The sequence below is a fragment of the Toxorhynchites rutilus genome, chromosome 2, assembly GCF_029784135.1.
Source record: "Toxorhynchites rutilus septentrionalis strain SRP chromosome 2, ASM2978413v1, whole genome shotgun sequence".
NCBI classification, from domain to species: Eukaryota; Metazoa; Arthropoda; class Insecta; order Diptera; family Culicidae; genus Toxorhynchites; species Toxorhynchites rutilus.
In genome coordinates this window covers 107145318-107170231 of record NC_073745.1, presented here as the reverse complement: position 1 = coordinate 107170231, position 24914 = coordinate 107145318, and the positions used below count along the sequence as shown (strand labels likewise).

The 24914-nt window shown below is 36.9% G+C and overlaps 1 protein-coding gene and 1 non-coding gene across 2 annotated transcripts in view; both read left to right on the top strand.

Annotated features, from left to right (window-relative positions):
* LOC129771833 (matrix metalloproteinase-2-like) overlaps positions 1-24914 on the top strand; it is a 179299-nt gene that overhangs the window by 101437 nt on the left and 52948 nt on the right. The gene's annotated exons all lie outside the window — the stretch shown is intronic.
* Trnal-uaa (transfer RNA leucine (anticodon UAA)) lies at positions 20236-20319 on the top strand. Its single transcript has one exon. It is a non-coding gene; the product is annotated as a tRNA-Leu (tRNA).

The window sequence follows — 24914 nt, the reverse complement described above, 5'->3', positions numbered from 1 at the left end:
TTTATTTCACGCCATCCTCAACGCCATCACGCCATCCTTTCATCCTCAGCTTCGAGATAAAAATTAAAGAAAAAAATACGAATGTGCATCTAACTAAGGTGTATCAAGAAAAATTATTTTAAAAAACTTCATCAAAAATTGTAGTACTAAAAAAATTTTTAAATTTTGATTTTTTTTGGATTTAGAGATTCAGTACTACTCTAATTCATATTTTAATGTGTTCCTACGGCTTTTCCAGATATATGTGATTTTTTTCATATTTTTTCCAGTGTTGCGCGGTACAAATTTTTTTTTGCATAATTCCAAAGGGCCTGGCTGGGTACGGGCGTAAAAAGTGCCCCCAAACCAAATTACCCGCTGTATGGAAAATATTGGATAGGGTACTAAATATGAAATTTTGACAGTAGTAACATATATTTGAGTTTTTATCTGGTACAACATAGGATCTATGATGAAAAAAGGACATTTCGTTTTTTTTCACGCTATTCTCAATAGCTTTGAGACAAAAATATGAAAAAAATAGTGAAAGTACATCTTGCTTAGGTGTATCGATCAATATCTTGAAACAATTTTTTCATCAGAAAATCAAATGCTAAAAAAAATTTAAGTTAATTTTTATTTTATGTTTAAATAAAATTTGTTTTCTTTTGATTTTGAGATTCAGTACTACTCTAGTTTGTATTTAAATTTCTTGCTAGGCAATTTTGGAGTGTTTTTCGCGGTACAAAAATAAATATATATACAACAAAACTATTTTTTTTACCGCGCAACACTTTTTTTAGTACTCCAATTTTTGATAAAATTTTTTTTTTTGATAATTTTTCTTGATACACCTTAGTGAGATGCACATTCAGTATTTTTTTCAAATTTTTATCTCGAAGCTTTTGAGGCGTGAAAGAACCGAAAAAGTACGTTTTTCACTATTGATCCTATGTTAAGCCACATAGGGGTTCAAAAAACCGCCAAAATTTCTTATTTAATATGCTATATAATATTTGCCATACAGCTAGTGATTTGGTTTGGGGCACTTTTTACTCCCTTACCCGGCCAGGCCTTTTCAGACAAATGTGATGCAAAATAGCTGCAGTACCGTTTTTTCAACCCTTTTTGATTGTCCCTTTTCAACGTCTTCTTTACAACGTCTATCTATGGCTTTTCATGGACTTCGGCACAAATTTGGATGTCCTTAAATTTGAACCCTCTTCACCCTAATGAAAAGCGATACATCATTTTGAGTTTTTGAAAAATCTGATTCGATTTCTTTATCTATGACTACATAAATCATAATTCTAGGGTTTGAGGACCTAATCCTAATCTGACTCCATTCATCTAAAGTTGTAGTCGTACCTTTCTCATATCTCGATCTAAAGTTTGAGCTGTAGGTCATCCAGAGATCGTACGAGATCGCACGAGAGTTGGGATATGGTTCTGGTTATAAAGTAGTCACTTCCCCCGGATACCTGAGGCGGAACATATCCAGTTTACGTCATTGATTTCATATAGGCTTGAATAAATCACGAATAGGCTATTTTTTGAAAAATCATGAAGATTGATACTCCAAATGACGGGTTGTGTGTTGTTTTAGGTTCTGGAGTATATGGCCTCTAAACTTGTTCCCGTCAAATGAAACTTGTAGCCTTTAATTCGGTTCAGCCTTTTACGAGAAAACTGAGCCGCAACATTGTAGACAACCAAGAAAAAAAGTTCTATTTCATGGTAATTTTTTTGAAAAATTGATTTTTCTCGTTTGTTTAAATAGTGATTGTAACTATCTGATTACTATTTCAACTTGTAAAGAATCAGCTGAGTATGGATTAACCCTTCGCGGTAGTTTATCTGCTCTCGATTTCCCATAGGTTCTCTATAGGGTTCAGATCCGGTGACTGCGGAGGCCACTCCATGACGACGACTTTGTTATCATGGAACCACTTTTTTACGGTCCTGGCGTTCTGCTTCGGATCGTTATCTTACATGGACTGTCATTTCAGGGGCATCTCCCGGCGTATGGCAGCATAACATTCCTTAGGATTTGGGCGTAGAGGTACTGATTCATGATCTTATTATCTCGGTGCAGAGGGTCAACTCCGTACTAGAAGAAGCACCCCCTGTGGCTTATAAGCGCATACTATTGGACGATGGACAGTTTTTTTTCTGTCCGAGCCGATGAGATTTACCTTCGTATCATCTGACCAGAGTATATTTTGCCACTGCTTTTCCTTCTCCAGACCGATCCAATCGAAGTGGCCTTTCGCGAACTTCAGCCGCGTCTTCAGATGCTTCGGCGTCAGCACCTTCCGGGAGCTTTTACCGCCTAGCCCCTTCAACACCAGCCACCGCTGAACTGTCCGGGAACTCACGGACAAGTTCACTTCGTCCCGGATCTTTTTCGAGGCCTTGAAAGAAATTTTTCTTTGAGACTCGCTCCATGACAGAGTCATCCTTCGCGGTCGTTTTCCTTGAGCGTCCAGTCGTTTCGGATTTGTTTGCGGTCGTGAAGTGCATTGAACACGACGGTTTTGGATCGTCTCAAGTACTCTGCGATTTCGCGTTGGCTGCCTTGGATATTTTGCGGAGGATCATCCGCTGTGTTTCGTGGAATTATGTACCCATTTTTCGTTGACTACAACTACAATTCGAGAATTGAAGCCTTACATACTTCTTGTTTACATGATTAATACTAACCATGATCGGAAAAAAAATCCGTCGAAACAACACTCGAAACATCCGAAACGAGAAACTGAAGAACTGAAGAAGAGGTTCCAAAAACTGGTTGTTTATTCCGATCATATTGACATACTGAAATAAATAAGATGCCTATCTAATCGGTCAATTGATTACCTTTTCTTCGCTTTTGTTCCTTTAATTTACAAGGTCGCAGACCCGCCAAAGTCAAATATTACCATCAAAGCATACGTGTTTTGAAATTCTCCCCTACTCTAGCAAACAATTGATAATAAATCCTCGAACGCTATTTATAGCCTCGGTTTTCTAATGACCTAATCGAGTCCACTCGTTTTCGATCTGTCAATCTTCATCATCGTTTGTGTTTTCGGTGGGTGCATTACCGAGCAACGATGACGGCGTATACATTTTTGTTCATCAATGGGACAGGCGAGATTGAAGAACAATTGCATCGTCCCCTCCTAAATTGGGTAGCATGAAAAAATCACTGCCAGATAATTGTTGGTATTAATAATTCATTTTTTACGGTCCGTTGATGATAACTCGGGTAGAGCAGTTCAATTGAATGGAATTGATATGGTCTCGGGTCTGATGTTTTTATCTTGCAATGACCACTTTCAGCTGATCATTCAGACTTGGGGAACGACGGTTCGATCTCAAGCTTTTCATGTTGGATCAGCACAATGGTCTTGTGTGGAGGTTCGAGACTTCGTTTCCCCGATGACCATAACAGAAAAAAACTGCAATTGATTCGTCACATCTGAGCATTCCTCGTTCGAAAGAGTTGTTCGGAATCTCAACATTGCAGACATTCACGCTCTGGTCCATCTTGTACCGGCAGACTCCGCGAAATCGATTGGAACTGTCGGCATTACGGATCCGCACACTTTTTACCAAAATCGAAATTGAATGCTAATGGAAGTGTTTCCCAATGGTTCTCAAAGAGGGGGAGGAGAAGAAAGGCTGGCAGCGCATCGCGGCTGTGGTTCCACATATTGTCCCCCCCACACACACAAACACACTGGCGGAAGCAATTAGCAGTTTTGTGCAACGCGAACCTGATCCGGTTCATTCTCATTAGTTTTATTAATTAGTTTATGTAACTGCATATTGAAATGCGGCGGTGGAACATGTTACTTCCTGGCCGCGTGGCCGCGTGTATTGTTCGGACTACAACAGCCAAGGGACGATTACATTTGCGATCGGCTAATTGCGAGCTGGGATTAGGAATAATTTGAAATTAGCCGGAGCCAACTGTGCGAGACGTGTGGTAGAGCTAGTGGATGGATGCTCTAAAAGTCAGCTAATATGGGCACAGCAGGGGCTGCGTAAACTCAGATCTCTACGAAACATTGAAATGAACCACTTTTCATTCGGAATTTTAAACCATCTTCATTTAGAAACTTCACCAATGTCTAACAAATAATACTTACGTTTTACAAGTTTTACAAGTCCAAGTTTAACATGGCGCTACCGGCCGTTAAATTTTAGTAAATCGTCAGCAGTCTTCCGTGTTTCACATTAAACACTGGGTACGAGACGAACAATGTTCTCCCTACACCCAAAGTTAATTTTTAGCACATGTTTTGGCATCCCGATTATCTAATAAATCGCTGAGCTGAAAAATAACAGAAAATGTTCTACTCCCCAATACATGTATATCATCTGTATAATATGTATGCTAGAGCCAATATGAGATATATTATCGCTCATATTCTTCTTTATTCTCTTAGAAAACACTTTCCAACTTCATTTTATGATCAGGTGTAATATTATCACGCTTCTATATAACAGCACTGGCAGTTATATGGATAGCGTGGTCGTGTGAAATAGCTTTGCATTACAGTCGGCCTTGGTTCGATCCTCATTGATATCGTATGATTTTTATTTGGCACAATCCCAAATGTAATGAGAAAAGAAAACAGAAAGAGATGTCTGCTCGCATACATATTGGGTTGTGGAAAAAGAAATGTCGTATATTGTCAATATATGGCAACATTTAAGCATATCATATGTTGTACTTATCGCATCGGGTCATACTATACGGCTATTTAAAGACGACAATCTGTGCTACAAGTGTCGTTTTGACAGTGTTGTGATTGTCCTTTTCAGTCTCAAGTTATAGCGCGTCGAAGATGGAGTTCACCAAGCAAGAAATTCGCTATATTTTACGTTTTTACTACCTGCGAGGTAAAACTGCAACGAAGGTAACCGAAAAAAATTGTGTAGTTTATGGACCCGATACTGTAACGATTCGCACAGCACAGCGTTGGTTTGATCGATTTCATTCTGGTGTAGTGGCTGTCGAAGATACACCCCGTAATGGTAGGCCAACCGTCGTGGACACCGATAAAATCGTTGAAATCATCCAAGTAGACCGGCATGTGAGCACTCGCTCGATTGGCCAGGAACTGGGTATAGATCATAAAACCATTTGGAACCATTTGCAGAGGATTGGATTCAAAAAAAAAAAGCTGGATGCCACACGAGTTGACGCAGAAAAAATCTTTTAGATCGAAACTTGCACTGCTGAAATGGAACGAACTCGACCCATTTATGAAGAAGATGGTGACTAGTGATGAAAAGTGGATCACGTACGACAACCTAAAGCGAAAAAAGTCGTGGTCGAAGCGCGGTGAGCCGGCCCAAACCATCGTCAAGCTCGGATTGACGGCCAGGAAGGTTTTAGTGTGTGTTTGGTGGTATTGGAAGGGAATCATCCATTAAGAGCTGCTCAACTATGGCCAAACCCTCAACTCGGTTCTCTACTGTGAGCAGCTTGACCGTTTGAAGCAGGCGATTGACCAGAAGCGGCCAGAAATGATCAATAGGAATGGTGTTGTTTTCCACAACACCAGGACAACGCTCGGCCTCACACATCTTTGATGACCCGCCAGAAGCTACGGAAGCTCGGATGGGATGTCCTATTGCACCCACCGTATAGTCCGGACCTGGTTCCAAGTGATTATCATCTTTTCCGGTCCATGCAAAACGCTATTGTTGATACTATAAGTTGGCCTCAAAAGAGGCTTGCGAAAACTGGCCGTCTGATTTTTTTGCAAATAAGGAGAGGGGGTTTTATAATGAAGTTGCCTTCTAAATGGCAACAAGTTTGCTAACAAAACGGCGCATATTTGACTTAAATTGGATAATTTTAATTAAGTGAAATAAAGCGTCAAATTTCGATCAGAAATGCGACATTTCTTTTTCCCCAACCCTATACAAACCATTTTTAAGCTTTTAAAACAGCTCATTATTCGCGCAATTGACCCTCCAGCACACGAAATGGCATCATTTCTGCCAAAGATGAAATGTTTTCAGCCAACGCTGGTTTTGGTGTGCTCTCGCAGTTTTATGTTTCGTACCCGTTGTTTGCAAATGTGACATGTTTGTTTCACATGATGTTTAGTTTCTCTCGCATTTTCATCCCAAGCATTAGCAGAGTGTAGAGTAAAAGAAGCGAACTGGACACCACACCACCACCACTCAACACACGGTGTGTTGGTGTGTTGTTATGAAAAGGGAAGGGGAGCATTTATCATGACAATGGATGCTTCATCTAAAATTTTGGGCAAATCAAATACACTTCTTCATCTGTTCTGAATAAAATAAGCGTTAATTGATATCAGTGTTCTTCACAATTAATATTATTATTTAGTCCACGCATCAATTTATAAATTGAATTTAAGTAACATCGGTCATTATCAGCTTTTTGAACAAGTACTAAAATTGAATAGAGCGTGGCAGAGATGTTCAGTAACCCACATCAAAATACCAAGAATAGGTGTGAACTTTCCTGAAACTGCATCTAAAAGTTATTTTTGGGTATTTATTTATCTGATCAGTATTTGTATGCCGTCGCCCCGCTGTGCACTCGATTCCCCAGACTTCAATTGGCAACATGCACAGAGAAAAAAAAATCATAGAAAGCTTCTTTCTGTTCAGAGAATGTTTTCTTTCCACGGTAAATAGCTATGGATTATTTAATCAGACTTGCAAAATGTGTATGAATTCATAGCCTAGTTCATGTAATTTTTGCAATACGAACTAAATTTCTAGTTAGTTTCTGTGAAAAAATACTCTAAAATGAAATGTTTTAGGAGGAATTATTGTTTCCAGTGCATGAAAAGAAACGAAACGAAAGCAATGAATACTGCGACATAGGGTGGTATGTTTGTACATGATGTTCTTGAATTATAAACATCGTGTTTGTTTACACATGTTTATGTTTATGTATCATTGTTCGTGTTTGGGATAGACATTCAACACTAGCGAAAATCATGTTCGTGTTCAAACAAAAACATGAAATTTTCACATCGCGTGGACATGTGTAAGTTTTTTTCAGAAGAATGATCGTTAGTATTCCAATAAAAATATTAAATTCAGTTTTTGAGTAACAGCAATTCCAAATGAAATCGACAAATGACAAACATGAGTATTTTTAATTCGAATGAAAGTGTGTATACCGTTTGGGTTAGAGGAAATATGAGTTTTCCACAGCAATTGGGATTTTTTTGTCTCAAGCGTAACTTTTGAAAAGGGCGTATCGATTTGAGTAAGAGAAATCTTTGACAATTTATATCTCAAAAAATATGAGTCGTACCGAAACAGTGTGTTAGATAGAGTTATAGATTATTGTTGGCTTAATTTGAAAATAATATACACTGAGAAAAAAATTAGTACTCTTTTTTTATTTACAAAATAAAATTTTTATTTGAGATATCAAAAAATATGTATTTTTTAAGATTTTTTTTCAACTTTTTCATATAAAATAGAAGTCATGCAGAAAATTTAAAAAATGGGCCCAAGATGGTGAAACTATTTTTGACGAAATTTGTGGAACATCAAATTTTTAGGAATTTTCGAAACTTCGAATTTTTATTTTCGAAACTTCGAATTTTTAGGTTATTATCAATCTCCTTCTAAATGCAACCATTCTCGAGATATTTGAAAAAATATTTATAATTTATAATCTTTTTTATAGTAAATAATCTCTTTTAATATGTCGTGTTCATGAAATTTTATGAATTTTCTTATAATTTCCAACAATTTTTTTGATTGATTGAAGTTTGTATTGAGATAAAAATGGTTTTTTAGTTTCGCTACGTTTTGTATTAACCCACATGTCTTCGAATGTTTCGTAACGTAACTCCTAAACATATGTGTTTACCATAACGATGTATTTGGAAAAGTTGTTGGAAATTATAAGTGAATTCATAAAATATCATGAACATGATGGTATAACACGACAAACATATTTAAAGGGCCTATTTACTATTAAAAAGACAATAAATTACAAATATTTTTTTAAATATCTCGAGAATGGCTACATTTAGAAGGAGATTGATAATAACCGTTTTTGTTTCAAATCACACCAGGATTCATAATTTGTGGCTAAAAATGATTGCTAACAAATTCGAAGTTTCGAAAATTCCTAAAAATTCGATGTTCCACAAATTTCGTCAAAAATAATTTTACCATCTTGGGCCCATTTTTAAAATTTTCTATTTTATATGAAAAAATTGAAAAAAATATTAAAAAATACATATTTTTTGATATCGCAAATTAAAATTTTATTTTGTAAATAAAAAAAAGAGTACTAATTTTTCTTCTCAGTGGATATTTTTTTCAAATTAAAAATGGCTGCTAACATACAAAAACTCGAAGTTTCGAAAATTCCTAAAAATTTGATGTTCCACAAAGTTCATCAAAAATTGTTTTACCATCTTGGGCCCATTTTTTGAATTTTCTACATGACTTCTATTTTGTATGAAAAAATTTAAAAAATAATTAAAAAATATGTATTTTGGGTATTGCAAATTGCATTTTTATTTTGTAAATAAAAAAAGAGTACTATTTTTTTCATATTCAACCATCAATACTCTATAACTCTTTCTAAGACACTATTTCGGTACGACTCATAGTTTTTGAGATATAAATTATCAAAGATTTCTCCTACTAAAATCGATACGCCCTTTTCAAAAGTTACGCTTGAGTCAAAAAATTCCCAATTGCTGTGGAAAACTCATATTTCCTCCAACCTAAGAGAAATACACACCGTCATTGGAATCAAAAATACAAGTTTTTAAAATCTGCATTTTTAGAACGATTTCATTTGGAATTGCTGGTAAGTAAAAACGGTCAATGATATGTCCATATAAAAATACAGCCATTCCATGCCAAACCGATATAGTGGTTCTCAGATTTTCGTCAGAAGTGGTAATTTTGTTCTTTATCGGAAAATACTAGACCCGCATTATTTTTTATTTTTTTATTTGACTGGTCCGAAAAATCAATTTTTTCCGCTTTTTCCCAAAAATGATTTTTTTCAAAAATTCATAAATTTTGAACCACTAACCGATTTAGATGATCGACGTATCAAATTGAAGCCAATGAGCTAGCCTTTTATTAAAACATATTGAGCTTGCGAAAAATGGATTTGATTTTTGTATCATTGCACAATGGTCCAGGAGATATATTTAAGTGGCAATTAGCATTTCGGAATACGTTCAAGGCGTGTTATTTGACTTAAGAAATCTCAATTTAGTATTAACAAATGACGCTAGTTAGTGAATACGTTGAGACGGCAAAAGTTCCACAGGAAACGTTAACGCCATTCAAGAAGAAGTCTTCGTTCAATATTCCAATGTGACTAGACTAGAACTATGCGACTAGAATTCAAACTTAACGCAAGTGTGATAGTTTTTCAAAGATGATTAGTTTATTGGCTTCAATTTAATATGTCAATCATCTAAATCGGTTGATTCGTTCAAATCTCATGATTTTTTTAAAATTTGAAAATTTGGATGAAAGGTGGATAATGGTTTTCCGGACCACCTTTGAACTTCGAAAAATCATATCTCAAAATAAAAAATTGCATCTCTGATATCGAGATATGTTATGTGAAAAATCCACAGCTTTCAAGAAAAAATATAGAAAAATATGGCGCCTACCAGTCCAAACGACAAAAAACGACTACAATCAATAATTAAATTAAAAATTAAACCTATTGTCTTTGCAGGTTCAATATTTTTTTATGAAAGTCTAGTTTATTGGCTTCAATTTGAATGTAGTTTATCTAAATCGTTTCAGTGGTTCAAAAGTTATGAATTTATGAAAAAAGTCGGTTTTGGAAAAAAAGAGGAAAAAATTATTTTTCAGACCACCCTAAAATCGAAATGGTTACCCTAACGTAAAAAATACGGGTCTAGTATTTTTCGATAAGGAACAAAACTACCAATTTTGACGAAAATCGAAGAATCACTATACAGGGAAACTTCGATATAACGTACCCTCGTTATAACGTACATTTTACCTCGATATAACGTACACATTTCCAAAGTGTGAAGGAAATTTTGAATCAAGCTTTAATCAACAGTACGAAGGGAAACATCATGAGAAAGGCTGGCTTCGTCTTGTGATTGAAGTTATTCATTAACTTTACTAAAACAGCAACACAATAATGTATTATAGACTAAGTTTGTGAGTACTTTATTATGCTTCGATATAACGTACAATTCGATACAACGCACAATTTTGAAAGTGAAATGTACGTTATATCGAAGTTTACCTGTATCGATTTGGCATGGAATTGCTCTATATAATTATTTTTCCTTAATTCTACGGTTAGTGCTGATAAAAATGAATTGTATGTATTCAAATAGTGGTTTTTATAAAGAACACTCATACAGTGCGAATGTGTGACCTTAAAACCAGATGAATATTCCTTTTCATAGAGGAAAAGAATCATACGATTTTTTACAAATCACTGACAGTCAAAATCATCTTGCGAATATCTACTATCAGGTATTGACTAATTCTCATCTAGTCGAAGTGTTTTCTTCCTCTTATTGACGGATTAATGAATTCCAACATCAAGCCCGCCTTCGAAAAATCTCATCCAACCCAACCCCAAATCCAACCTAACAATGTTCATTAAATGCCCCGCCAAGATATCTCCCTTATCAGTAACGATTGACTTAATGTTTAATTTAAATTCATTTATCGTTTCATTATCGGCCAACTTCAAGAATGAACCCAAAAAACTGTTTCTCGCTGTCAAACCCATTCCGAGGGCCACCAGCAGCCGTCTCTTCGCCACCAAGCCGCGAATCATAATGCTTTCCTTTTATCCGGTTGCTTACTTACCTACTTCTGAGTGAGCGACTCGAAGCGCGCGGCGTCAGAAAATCATAAATCTAAGCTAATTCTTGCTCGTTTCAAATCGTAAATCTTTGAATGGAAAAGGGCGCGCGGCAAAAAGCGCAAAGCGTTTTTCTCACTTGTTCAATTGCCCGTTTTCGTTCGCCTTTCCTCCTCGTTCACCCTTTTTTCTTGGATGGAAATCTACTCTCCAACTCCGTGGAATGGAACCAATTCTGACGGAACCGAACACAAAGGTCATCACTGTTCTGTCACCGAATGGTCGCAATGACAAATTCACCCACTCACCCGCGCTCGCTCTGGCAGCTAAGGATGTGTTGATGGGATAAATCGAAATCATTGAACTTTTCTCGACGGGAAGCCGGGGAAGAACAAAAAAACTCATTAAAATCTGATGTAACTGTTTTATTCATAATCCCGAAAGGGGTGTCAAAGATAGAATTAGATTCGTTTGAGTCCGCCGAGAGTATTATGATGATGATGTTGACTGACGATGATGGCCGGATTGCGTTTCACTCGGTTGCGCGATATGCAAGCTTGAATACTAAATGAACCGATCGACGACAGATGAGAGCGCACGGACCGAACGTTACGTTGTTTGTAACATGTAAATCAGGGCGACTCTGATTATCATCATGCGGGTTGCTTTCGGAGCGTTAGCCTAGGTGGTGGTAATGGAGTGACAGATGCTTTCGGAACTTGTTACGGGAAAGGTGGAACGTGTACAATGACCTTAGCGTGTGTTTTTCACACGTGTCGTTATCGTTCGAGGTGTGATTGGTCGTTTAGTCCAGGTATTATAAAGTAGTATAAAAAATCATTTGAGCTAGTACCGAAATGTAATGTTATTATTGAGCAATTCCAAATAAAATCGACAAATGATAAAACGTGTATTTTTGATTCGAATGAAGGTTTGTATTCCGTTTGGGTTGGAGGAAATATGAGTTTTCCACAGCAATTGGGAATTTTTTGACTCAAGTGCAACTTTTGAATAGGGCGTATCGATTATGGTAAGAGAAATTTTTGATAATAATATCTAAAATATGTATTTTTATTTTCATATAAAACAGAAGTCATATAGAAAATTCGAAAAATGAGTCCAAGATGGTGAAACTATTTTTGACAAAATTTGTAGAACATCAAATTTTTATGAATTTTCGAAACTTAGAATTTTTGTATGTTAACAATCAATTTTAACCACAAATTATGAATTCTGGTGTGATTTAAAACAAAAAAGCTCATTATCGATCTCTTTCTAAATACAGTCATTCCCGAGATATTTAGAGAAATATTTACAATTTATTGTCTTTTTATGTTAGACTAGCTGACCCGGCAAACTTCGTCTCGCCCAAAATTTATTTTTCGTTGTTACATCCACGTTTTCTTATTAAGCGCACGTTAATGGGTTCAATCGCAAAAATATTCATTGATTGATCCTTCAATCTACCCTTTAAAATTACCTTTGACTATAAAATTCTTAGTATTTCTACCAAAACTCGTCATTATAAAATCAAATTATTCTCAGACACAATTCTCGTTCAAGATTTTTCAACCACTTGCAAATAACATGTTTCTCCGTTACATGGAATAAATGTTTGATACAGAAAATATGATAGAATAAAGACAGCCCTAAATCGGAAAATTCCTTTCTAGAGTTTTACTCTTATCAACACATTCGGCGATCCATTTTAATTTATATATATAGATGAAAGACGATATAGGAGTGTGTATCACATCAAAGAAGATCAATTTCGTTAGCGCAAACATCAAATGGACTAATAACGCTTGTCAATATGTAATTGTAGCACATATGCGAATTGAATTTTTCGAACTTTTCCATTTTTTCAGAGTTTTCCGAAAATTTTCAATTGTCATGTTTGGTTGAAATATGTGTATTATTTTTATGGGACCTCCTCTACATTCCAGAGGAAGGAGGGGTGTCATACCATCATAGAAACATTTATCGTACCCAAAAACCTTCACATCCCAAATTTGGCTCAATTTGCTTGATTAATTTCCGAGTAATGCAGAAATTTGTGTTTCATTTGTATGGTAACCCCCTCTTAGAGAGGGGGGGAGGAGTGTCTAACTGCTATAGAAACATTTATTGCACATTAAAACCTTCACATGTCAACTTTGGTTTCGTTTGCTTGACAAATTTCCGAGTAATGCAGAAATTTGTGTTTCATTTGTATGGCAGCCCCCCCTTAGAGAGAGGGGAAGAGTGTCTAACTACTATAGAAACATTTATTGCCCCCTAAAACCTCCACATGCCAAATCTGGTTTCGTTTGTTTGATTAATTCCCGAGTAATGCAGAAAATGGTTTTTCATTTGTATCGCAGCCCCCCCTTAGAGAGAGTCGTACTATGTTCTTATCTCTATACACAGCCATTCCATGACAAAACGATTTAGTGGTTCTCAAATTTTCGTGAAAAGTGGTAGATTCGTTCTTTATCACTAAATATTAGACCCGTAACTTCCCAACCAACCCCCCTCCCCCCTCTTTAGAGAGGGAAAAGGAGTGTCATATCACCATAAAAACATTCATTGCTCCCTAAAACCTCCATATGCCAAATTTGGTTCCATTTGCTTGATTAGTTCTCGAGTTATGCAGAAATTTGTGATTAATATGTATGGCAGTCTCCCCTTAGAGAGGGGTGTGGAGAGTATAACCATCATAGAAACATTTATTGCATCCTAAAACCTCAATATATCTAATTTGGTTCCATTTGCTTGATAAATTCTCGAGTAATGCAGAAATGTGTGTTTTATTTGTATAGCAGCCCTCCTTAGAGAGGGGGTGGAGAGTCTAACCACCATAGAATTATTGATGATGATGGTCCCGCCTCCTTCCCCTACAGAGGTTTGAGCAAGACGAGTCATCTAAAAGATATTATTTTGTTTTCTCAGCATTGAAATCAGCTTAGCAAAAAAAAACGAATTGATTTTATTTACAGATATAAGTTCAAAAAACTGCAATGTCAAAAGACAAGCCAATACTCACTCTTGTCCGCTACAGAGCCGATGTGGTCCCGACAAGGCCCTTGCAGCCAAATGGTCCACCAAGGCACAAGTCCAACCGCCAGCCTTGTTTTGGATGCACCCTAAAACCTCCACATGCCAAATTTCGTTTCATTTGCTTGATTAATTCCCGAGTAAAATATGAATTTGTGTTTCATTTGTATGGCACCCGTGGCTGAGTGGTTAGCGTCTGACATTATCATGCGGGATGTTCGAGTTCTTTTCCCGTTCTGGCCGGGGGATTTTTCGTCAAAGTAATTTCCTTCGACTTGCACTGTGATCACGCGTATTCTAGAGCCTTGCCCCTCGGAATACATTCAAGGCGTGTTATTTGGCTTAAGAAATCTCAACTATGTATTAATAAATGACGCTAGTTAGTAAATACGTTGAAACGGCAATAGTTTCGAAGGGAACGTTAACGCCATTCAATAATAATAATAATTGTATGGCAGCCCCCCCTTAGAGGGGGGGAGGGGTCTCAAACTATCACGAAACCTTCCCCGACACCAAAAACCCTGTTGATCGGTTCAGTAGTTTCCGATTCTATAAGAATCAGACAGACAGACAGACAGACAGACAGAAATCCATTTTTATATATATAGATAGATATACAGAGGTACCTAACACCTGACTTCAGGTACAATCTAGGCATAACGTAAGCAAGGTAATTATTTTTTACCCATAACGTCCGGTTGAATCAACGAGGTGTATTTGTGTTGTTGGGATTTCAAGTGTCTTTGAAAACTGTTTCTTGTATTGATTGTGCAACACGAATAATATGTTAAAACTTTGTATTAAGATCAAGCAAACCATTTGTCATGACAATTGTCATGCGAAAATGCGAAAACAGAATAGAAACTGAGAGAGGTTGGCGTCGACATCAGGCGTCATACCGTATGTTTGTTGGGGTAAGACCATCACCCTTTGAGTGGAGTTAGCCCGGCATGATTTTCAGTTAGTTGAAGGTTATTAGGACATATTTTTCATCTAATTCAGATGGCTCGCAGCTTCCAAGGAAATCAAATTGTGAGAGTGTGTCCCAGGAGAACCTCACCCTTGCAAAAGAGGCTATCGTTGGTGGAGTTTGTGTCAAACGTGCTTACAAGACCTTAGGAATCCAGAATACATTACAGGATCACGTTTTGTGAAGGGTGGAAAGCTCGAAACTAGTAATTGAACTGTGATGTGGTTTGAGGTACCGCAGATTTGCCTAATATCAAATTCCTTTCTTTTCCGTATTCCATGTTCACCGGAGCTTGTTCCGACCATATCTTCGGGATCAGCTGAGCGATTCGAACCATATTCGGTAGCGTCATCTAGAATTACAATACAGCCTATTTGGCGGTTACCACATTCAAACTGTTTCAGCTGGTGTTAAGGATATTTATTGAGCTTTGAAAATTGACTATTACTTGCAAAATTGCTGTTTAAAAGCACTGATATTTTTATATCTCATGGAAAATAATCTAGACAATGATTCTGTGAGGGAAACATAACAATAGGTACCCTCGGATCTCAAAAAAAACCTTCCCTTATGGGGCCGGGCATACCCCCAGTTCCCCTACTAGCGAAGAACAAGTTAAAATAAAACTACTGTAACCAGCTGTTGATAACTCTCCTTACCAGCAATTGGTCGAATCCATTTGCAATTTTTATTGCCGAAATCGAACGCAAAAATGTGCACACCTCGTCTGATCTCGATAGGAGCAATTCTATTACCTGACAGCAAATTTCCACTTAAACTTGCTGAGCTAAATTGTCCTAATCGCGCAATCTGGTCGTGTGTGTATTCTAAGCTGGTGCAATAAATTTACGATTAGCGAATTGGTTTGCTTTTGTGTTTGCTGCAATGCAAGTGCATCACCGTGCCGCAAGGACGAGGAAGTGCAGCGCCGGCAGCAGCACTCCATTTCTCGCTCCAGTTCGGTTCGCTTGTGGCGTTTGGTTTTTTTTCTCGCAACCGATAAGAATTCCAACGGTCCGCGCGTTACATCGAGCGTTCGTCCTTCGGTTTCCATCAGCGCGTTATGTTATGACGGGCAGTGGTTCTTAATCCGACACTTTTATCTCACTTTGTGAAATTGCCATGTAACTTGACTTGATTGAGTTTCGTACTTTTCAGCACAGAGCTTCTTGTCCGCATGTGTCTGCAATCGGTGTATAATTTATAATGCATGTCGAATCGTTATCAACGTGCAAGGGTTGTCAATTTAAATCTCACATTTACTTAGTTCGATTGATACAAAAATTATACCACCATTTGAAATACTCTGTCGCAATGCTACTGGAACTTTGCGACAGAGTCCAGTAATTTGGCGCTGGTCTAATCTATGCAAATCTTACTTTGACACAACCATTTGGATGTTGCGGTAGGTCAGAGTGCTGTTTGCAACGGCAGCTTACAGCTTGCCAAGCTGCCGCGTCGCGACTTGAGATTGGATCCCGCGGCCAACGGCGCAGATTCATTCGTCGAAAACGCGCGCATCTTCTAACATACTAGGCTGTCGGATCAAGTATTTTAAGATCGAAATATACTACCAGCTTATGCGCTTATTCTTATCTGAAGCGCGCGAAACATAACAAACGGTAAAATCTCGGGTGCTAAATATAAAACCAAACCAACACTAAGTGTGATAATTTGGTTGCTGGTTCTGTTTTGCTCTACGGATGCGCTAACAGATGTGCGATGATTATCAGCTGGCGAACTGATGTAAAGGGAAACTTCTATATAACGTACATTTCACTTCCAAAATTAAACGATGTATCGGATTGTACGTTATATCGAAGCATAAAAAAGAGTTCAAAAACATTGCTCAGATATCTTTATTTTGCTTGAGTATGGTTAGTAAATAATGGTGATAAAATGCAAAATTTCTTCATACTGTTGATTGAAGGTAAATAGATGAATAACTGAAAATTAAATTTAAAAAAAAACACATTGAAACCAAAATCAATTGCTTTTTCCAATTCCAAAAAAAAGTAACAAATTTTTCTTTGAAAAGTTTTGACTTCAAGCAAACCAATTTATAGAAATGATAAATGGCAACATAACCTTCCCTGATGATGTTATCAAACCATTTCTCGGGTTTTTCTAAATGCAATGTTATTCAGGTTGATCTTTCGCAAAGCGTACTGCTTTAGAGACCAACTTTCTTTTCATCGTCTTTAGCCACAACATTTTCATTTAGATTTTCATCTTCCGGACCAACTGATGCCGAGATTCGAAGGATTTCCTCATCATCTTGTTTCAAGTGCGAGACTGAATATCAGCAGATGGGTTGAGCACTTTCTTACAATTTCTTTGTCTTAAACTCAGCGCCTTTTTCATCATTTATATCCAGTTGGTTAACTTCATTCGCAATACTTAAACCTATAAATATGGCTCCATCACTCGTTCGTAGTTTCTCTGCACTGTAAAGTTCCTAGAGTTTATCAAGAACAAAAACGGCTTTCAGGATAGCTCAATCAGGCTTCAAAAAATGTATCACCCGAGAGACAAGATGCTTTGTCAGATCGTTAAGTTTATTGAAAATCCGATGATTGTTGAACTTTCTAATTACAGTCATACTTCGATATATGGCAACCTCGATATAACGTAACTTCTACCTTGATATAACGTAACTTTTTAAGGTGGCTTAGAACTAAAAATAAACAATACAGAAATAGTTTTTGGAGTATATCTTATTTCGAATAAATGTTTCTAGTAAGTTTTCAAACATATAAGTACCGTAAAATGGTGTAGTATTGATCTTTTCCTCAATGTTTTGTGAATATATTATATCTAAATCCAAGAATATTATGTTTCATATTTTCAAAACAAGTACTGCTCTAGTTGAAACGGATAAAAATAAAACTCACATTTTTTTAAACATTTAAACTTATTGAAATAAATGTTTCACGCCTAGTTTTCATTTTGAATCTCTATCTGGATAACGGAATCATTCAATAAAGTTGAATTAATTTAGTTCTGGAAACTTCCGACGCATATCGATACAGGAATGAATTTGTACTCAACACGTTGAGCCCCGCGTAGGAAAGCGCTGACTGAATGGGACTGACAGTTACGAACTAAGAAAATAAAAATATTTACGGTTTGTTTTCAGATGTTTTACAAAATGGGGCGGCTTTCCAGTCGAATTTCTGACTATTTTCTAAACATACAATAAGTATATATGGAGGCTGGAACCGACTCTGATATAGCGCAAACGCTTTTCATGCGGGCTGAATAGGGCTCAACGTGTTAACATACATTTCACAAACGTAAACAATGACGCCGATTGCTACATTTAGCTGATAGAAACATTCCAGGAAATATGTTTACCGATTTCGTGTTACTTTTACCTGAATTTATTTCTTTATTTTTTAATCAATTGGGTTGGATTCTTCAATTGGGAATTGTTTCCACACGCAATGTACGATTTGTTTTGTATTACATTTCACGACAATTTCTCTTATGAAATACGCATGTCTTCAACTTGATATTTTTGGGCGGCCTTTCCACTTGCTATCACTATGGCATTTTTTCAATTTTTAGCATAACTTTGGACATGTTTCAAGAACAAAATTCAGTGCAATTTCCATTCGGAGATAAAGTAAGCCAAACATAGAAACTATAAAATATTGAATTGAATTGAGTTATTCTGATCTTCTTCTATGTAATTGAATTCTTGTCAGAAAAAAACCCTGCTGAAGATTCCCTACAGAAACTTGATACTATATTAAAGGATATCCATTCGAAACGGAAAATTTATTCATTTTTACATAATTTTTATGTAAAAATGTGTTCATTTCTTCTAAAATGTTATTCTTTATTTGCTTCATGCACACATGCTGTGTAATACAAATTCGCAAATAAAAAAGACGAATATTTGGAATATCTGAAAGCCGAATATCCGGCTATCTGGTCTTGAAGCTTGCCGGATATCCGGTATCCGGTATAGTTTGGATTTTTGTCTCTCGATTAAATGCTGCTACTATTTCGTAAGTGCTCGATTTTTGAACTGTGAATATTAGGAGCATTCGAATGTTAACGGTTTTTTTTTTTAAATAAAAAAAAACTGTATAAAACCCGTCTACTTATATTTTATTCGAAACATCCATAATTTGCATTGGTTTTATAAATAAATAAGATGTCGATTTCCAGTGAATCACACAATCCACAAACCAAATCGTCAGCAAATTGCACTCAAGTAGAAATTCTGAACATTCGGATATGATTCAGCGCTCATGACATGGGCAGGCCAATTACATCCAAATATCACCGCCGACTGGCAACGTCATCTATCATTGATGACAATTAAAACTCAGCATGGCGTTTCTAATAGGTTTTATTAGATATCATCAACCTCTTCCCGCTGCGTGAGACCGCGTGTGTTTGTGTGCCCCAGAATTTGTTTGCCGCGTTCAAGTCGTGAGCAACCAACCAACGCGACGTGCCGCGCATTGCAACGACTGTGAGAATTACAGCAGCGTCATCATTCCTTCGCACAACTTCACTCCAGCTTCCGGATTCGAAAACATTTTCACGGAAAGCAATCCCAGCCAAGTCATCCCCCGGCCCCCTAAAACCGACAGAACTTTAATGAACAATGGTCGAAGCGAAGAGTGGCTGTATAGCTTCGACCGGAGAATCCAACCCAATGGTGCGTAGTGCCGCGTCGTCCGGATGCAAAACAAAATGCAAATCAGGTTCGTCATGATTCACGGGCAACTACACACTCGTGTGACTCGAGACCGCACAGTGTCATCGCGCCAGGACCCGGACGTGTATTTCCGGATAGTTGGTTGACTCGCTGAAGTGCGATGGGAAGGTTTCCTGCGCTTATTCGATTGAGCAGGACCACTAACGTCAAACTTTTCTCATTTGTGCGTGATCTTTTGTTAGCTGGTTCCGAGGCTGGAGAGAGGGGGTATCTTGAATGGTACCAGCAAATGGGAAGAAACAAGTCATCCGACGGAATCTTATTAATACAAATTACGAATGAATACATTGTTTCGTCGGGGTGCAATTGTTGATCCGGGGGCTGATTCTCTAGTTTTCTAGTTTTAGTTCTAGGAAGAGTGTATGGCATCTGGAACGTTTCGAAGTAAATTGATGCTTTTCTTTCCACGAACGAGGAAACGCACGGTGCTTCAAGCAGCAGCGTGGAACAAAACCCCACCAATGCTGCTCCCCAAGTACCGCTTCAAAAAAACTGATAGAATTATCATTACAGCGGCTTCATATTGCCCACCCATCGGCGGGTAGCTTTTCCCACACCAACATCAACGGTGAATCAGCCAGCGAGGGAAACACCATTCGCCACTTCTACGTCGTTATCAGCGCTGCAGAGCAGCAGAACGCCTTTGAGCAAGCTAGCTCACATCGAGTCAGAATGGCCGAGCGGTCTAAGGCGCCAGATTTAAGCTCTGGTTCCCGTAAGGGAGCGTGGGTTCGAACCCCACTTCTGACACATTCTGATATTTTTTGTCATTGACTGTGTTTCGTTACTTTGCAATGACAAGCGGAAAAATTGTTCATTCAGTAGTAGATCTTTTGTTCGTTATGATAAATAAGCACTGATAAAAAGTGTTGGATTGAAATGAAAATCAATTATGCTAGTTCACTCTTCATGTGCGCGTTTGTAACAATTTTATGAATCACAAGTTGAATAAAGACATAGAAAGCTATTATTACAACAAAAGTGCATAGCATGATATTTTTTACATGGCAATACTCGAATACCATGTAAAAATTATCATGTTAGAAAAAAAAAATCCTATTTCCTATTTCCTATTTCCTATTTCCTATTTCCTATTTCCTATTTCCTATTTCCTATTTCCTATTTCCTATTTCCTATTTCCTATTTCCTATTTCCTATTTCCTATTTCCTATTTCCTATTTCCTATTTCCCATTTCCTATTTCCTATTTCCTATTTCCTATTTCCCATTTCCTATTTCCTATTTCTTATTTCCTATTTCCTATTTCCTATTTCCTATTTCCTATTTCCTATTTCCTATTTCCTATTTCCTATTTCCTATTTCCTATTTCCTATTTCCTATTTCCTATTTCCTATTTCCTATTTCCTATTTCCTATTTCCTATTTCCTATTTCCTATTTCCTATTTCCTATTTCCTATTTCCTATTTCCTATTTCCTATTTCCTATTTCCTATTTCCTATTTCCTATTTCCTATTTCCTATTTCCTATTTCCTATTTCCTATTTCCTATTTCCTATTTCCTATTTCCTATTTCCTATTTCCTATTTCCTATTTCCTATTTCCTATTTCCTATTTCCTATTTTCTATTTCCTATTTCCTATTTCCTATTTCCTATTTCCTATTTCCAAATATGGATTCAAATATGACAATCTGCTATATCTTCGCTTGAAAAAATGGTCGGATGCGAATGAGGACTACAATAGCACGAACACGCTTAGTGTTAAATCTGTGAATTCACGAAACATGAAGGGTCGATCGAAACGCCATTATACTAAACGTTTTGATATTGTAATCGAATTTCGCAAAGCAACCGTGTACGCTCGCATGTGCACTGCATTTCGACCGAGGGATTCACGGACGTCTTATCTGCACTGCAGGATTCGCAATGATAGTGAAAAAACTACAAGTGAGTTATATCTGTTATATAATAGGTGGACCTAGGATTACCGTTACCTCAATCCAAACTTTTCCTCCACCTGCCTTCACAAAGACACATCCAAACGATGTCCAAACGAAAATCCGTTGTATGGATGTCCGAGCAGGCACCGGCTTATATACAGATTTTTATGATTTCAATAGCCGGTTTCAAAAGCAATTTTTAAGCTTGTTTTAATAGTTTAGTTTTCAATAGTGTTCGAATCAATAACTAATAAGCACATAACTCTTAGTCATTTTATCTGTTGAATAAAATGATTACAATACCACTTATTTTAGCTGGTATAGAATTGCTAATGCTCAAAGGAGGAATCGATTTCTCCTCGAAAATATCCAGCCTATATAATCTTCATATAACTCTCATATAACTCTTGAACTTTTTGTCTTTCGAATGAAGTGATCATCATTCCACTCCGTTCAGCCGGCGAAGAGCCATCAACGTTGAAAAGCCTGCACTCCAAGCGTCACGCTCTCGTTTTCGAAACTCTGAATATACACCGCGGTACAGAAATGAAAGACGCAGTCCTACGTCAAAACAACAACAACACTTGAAACCGATTCGATATTGTTCGCTCCCGAAAATATTGTACCTACCTACATCGTCGCTGTAGTTTAGGTAATTGCAGGCCAAGTTGTCAAACTATCTCTCAGAATAAACATGTACTGCGCGCTGTCTAGAGTAACACCAAAGCACTGAAATCGCATAAAGCGTCTTTGATACCAATTGCGAGAGCACAATTCATCGAAGCTTACTTGTTTCAGGCTGGGTGAGTAGCAGTTGGATAGACCAAAACATGGGATTCAGCGCAGCAGAAAATCAACTATATTTCTCTGCAATGTTCCGTATTGGTATTTCTATAGAGTGAAAATGTACTGAAAAAAACAAGAAGAGCACAGATTGATAATGCCAATCGACCTATTAGAATGCGGGATTTTCGTTTAGATAATGCTTGACATTTTTCAATCGTTCGATAGTTTCAAAAATTGTATAATTTTCTCAATTGTAAAGGGTTGTTGGAGAGTTCCTTAATTGAAAGAGACAAAAATCTCGTGAATCCTACATGAAATGACTGTGCAATGGGAAATGCACAAAATTGGACAATTTTCGCGATGCGGAAAATTTTTCGTTTTCCAATTTGTGTCCCCAATATATTTCTGAAGGACGTAATCCTACGTCAAAAGTCGTCAATAAGCCGGAAAACATTCCTAAACTCTCACAATTTCTCAATCGACAAAAAATCAACTATCAGATATAACACAAAATATTGGCTAGAATGCATCTAAAAATTGAAACCACAGAGCACAACAATACTATTTGGGTACTCTTTGCGCTGGGTATTTCCGAGGAGGAATCGATTCCCCCTTTGAGCGTCAATAATTATTTTCCGGCTAAACGAAGTGGTATGATAATCAGTTTATTCGAAAGATGAAATCTCGCGTAACTTTTGAAAAGGTCCAATGTAACATTTTCGCCAACTCGAGAAAAACGTAGTTGAAGACCCGAGCATTATTTCGCGAATTGTCTTAAAAGCTATCAATCTTTATCACTGTTTTCGCCACTAGCTGTCAAGAATAACTTCGTAAAACCAATCGTAACTATTGTTCCGTGATTTGAGATTAAGGTTGAAGCCTCGGAGCGAAAAATGTTACATTGGACGTTTTGACTGCCCGCGTTTGCACATTGGACATATTACGTTGCACTATAAAAATTTGAAACTAACTAATAAACAACAATCCAAATATCAGCATTTCGTTCTAAAGACTGATTATTATTGTTATCACTCGTTGAATTGCACTGAAATCGATAACAACACCTGTAAGAAACAAATTCCAAAACGACCGAAGTACGACTGCGAGTTGTATTGACTGCTTTGTTACTTCGGACGTTTCGGCCGTCGGAGGAAAGTGGCGTCCGAAGTAACAGCCGGTGCTTAAAATTGGAATCTGTACATTGGATATTTTTTGTATCGGCGACAAAAAGATGAAGAAGATAGATACGTGAACGATTGTTTTTGTAATACATTCAATGATTGAAAACTAATAGCGTGCATCCATTAACTCGATTTGTTTACATTTGTTACATAGGACCTTTTCAAAAGTTACGCGAGAAATGTCTAAGATTTATATGCTTGTTACTTATTTATTGCTAAGTCAACGTTAGTCCTACGTTTCTACGATTCTACATAAATTCGATCTGGCGACCAGATATACCTCGCACGACCAAACAACGTGCTCGATGTCGTGATAACATTGGCCACAAACGCAGAGATTGCTGCTGGCAAGATTGAAACGGAAGAGTAGTGCATCTAATGAACAGTGGTTGGACATGAGTAGGGAGAAGGTGCGAATAAAGTCCCGACTCAATTCCAAACTTTTGAACCACGGTTTGAGGGTAACCTTAGGGAAACAATTGATGTTTTCATTTGAATAATTTCGAACACTCAAGTCCCCACAGAAATTATTTTTCTGTACGTAATCTATATTCGTGGTATATAATTCCTGTTAAATCAAATTATCAAATTTACTAAAAAATGACTTTCCTGTTTTTCAACTTCCATAAAAAAATTGCTAAACAAATGACTTTCAAGTCTTCCAACTTTCCTAATGGTTTTCATAACTTTTTTGGCATATAAACCTGACACAGACCAAGACGCATCAATCCTGATACTGACTGTTGAAATCCGTTGCTCCGTTCTTAAGTTAAATCGTGAGGAACGAACACCAAATCATTTTTTTTATATAGACTAGCTGACCCGGCAAACGTTATTCTGCCATTTAAATCATTTCTAGAGAAAAATTTGGGTGTTAAATAAAACATAACTAATGTATTTTAAGAAAGGATATTGATGAAAATCTTTTTTGTTTTAAATCACATTAGAATTCATAATTTGTGGATAAAAATGATTGTTAACATACAAAAATTCGAAGTTTCGAAAATTCATAAAAACTCGATGTTCCACAAAGTTTGACAAAAATAGTTTTACCATCTTGTACAATTTTTTTAAATTTTATACATGACTTCTATTTTATATAAAATAAATTAAAAACAATAAAAAAATACATATATAAATTTCAAAAACAAATTGAGGAGCTCACGGCAAAATGGAGTCAACAGCATTTTTTAATATTTCTCTCAAATCGCGGGTTCTTACAGCTACGTGAGTAAAAAACGACCCGGAACGAATGGCGTAGAGAAAAATCAGTTTGGAGCACTCCTAGCGGAGCTACGAGGTACTTTGCAGTTGCCTCCTTCATCTTTTCGGTGCAAAAAGGAGACGGTTTTTTTGCGATTTACTCGAAGTTTCAAAAAATGCAGCTGACTCCATTTTGCCTCGAGTCCCTCAATTGAAAAAGACGATGAATTAGAAATGTTTTTTTCAAATATCTCGAGAATGGCTGCATTTAAACTAAT